Below are 1,644 nucleotides of genomic sequence, written 5' to 3'. Positions count from 1 at the left end.
CCGATGCAGCAATTAAGCCCAGGCACTCCAATGTGGGAGGCAGGCGTTTTAACCACTAGGCTAAATGCCCACTGTCCAGGCAAACTTTTAACCTTATTCCACCATGCTTTGTTGCCATGGGACTTACTTGTGTGTATTCTAATGGACTTTGAGACCAGGAAATAAAAAGGCTGATGAAGAGACCTTGCAGACTCACGTGGGAGACCTGGAAAGAGCTCCTGGCTCCTGGCTTTGGATCAGCCCAGCTCCGGCCATTGCAGCCATTTGGAGAGTGAACCAGCAGATGGAAGACCTCTCTCTCTGCCTCTGCCTCTCTGTAACTCTTCCTTTCAAATAAATAAATTTTTTTAAAAAAGAGGTTGAGAGACCTTGCAGATAGGTGAAAATGGAAATGAGCGTGGTTTAGGGTGGTGACGTAAGCCAGTGGCTTGTCTGTCTACATCAGAGAGAAGTCTGTCTTTGTGGAGTGCAGTCTGGGTGCCTCGGCCCCAAAGAGAACCTGGTGTGCTCTTAGCAGCCAAACCCAACACAGCCCCACATCTCCCCAGTATCCCACTCCTGCCTCCCTTTCCTTTTGCTGCTTCAACTGTGTCCCATCAAACACCCCACAGGAATGTTTTGGTTCTGGGCAAATTTTCTGGTTTCATCTCGGTGATTGGCTAACAAATTTCTATCAAGCAACGACCAAGAAATAAACACCCTTGCTTTATTTTATTTTCCCTTCACTCCAATTTTCGCCCTTGTTTACTTTTATGCTGTTGAATCTTACAGATTTTTATAATCCTCCTGAAATCCTGTTTTACAATTCAGTGGGGTAAAATAAATAAGCTATAAAAGCAATCAGTCATATTCTACATTGGCTGTTTTTATGGAATCTTTCATTTATTCAATCAGTAAGCAGTTATTCTGTTCATTTTAAGAGATTTCTACCAAGAAACTCTAGATGCACCGAGAAAGCTTCAAAAGAACACACACTATAGTACCTTCCCTTTCTTTAAGGAATTTATTTACCATTGTTAGGCGATAAACGGGGAACACCTGAAACAGAGTCGTACGTGATAAATTACTGTGCTAAATGCAAACAACTGTAAGAAGGAATGAAGATGGATTGCGCACTCTCTACAACTGGGGAGTGGTTCTGTGTTCTCCATACATTAGTCCACGTGCTCCTGGCCCAACCCTGGGAGGTGGCAACTGGGGCAGGCCAGCTTCGTGGATCAGAACCTGGATCAGGGGTCTGCTGGGCAATTTGCTTAGCTCTCTATGCCTCCAGGGCAGAATGGGGATAATAGCAAGCCTACCTCAATAGGTGGTCAGGAGCAGCAAATTCATAAAAATCGCACAACCCAGTGTTCAGCTTGCTGCCATTACAAAACATACTTTGGTGCCTGGCAGGTAGAAACTCTCATTGTCAGATGACATTTCAATTCTATTTTGCAGGTGAGAAAGCTGAGGTTGAGCAAGTTCGTTCTGGCATGTTATAGAGGTGATCCGTGTACTGAACCCTGTGTGCTCTCTTCTTTTTGCTTGGAGATGAAGGGCTGAAATATTTAGCCATAATTCCAAGTGATTCACTATTTTGTTTGCATTCTACAAGTACTTGACAACCCCAAAGTCGAACCCCATGAGGTTAGTTTTATTTGC

This window comes from Oryctolagus cuniculus, chromosome 18, assembly GCF_964237555.1.
Source record: "Oryctolagus cuniculus chromosome 18, mOryCun1.1, whole genome shotgun sequence".
NCBI lineage: Eukaryota > Metazoa > Chordata > Mammalia > Lagomorpha > Leporidae > Oryctolagus > Oryctolagus cuniculus.
This window is presented reverse-complemented; position numbering follows the sequence as displayed.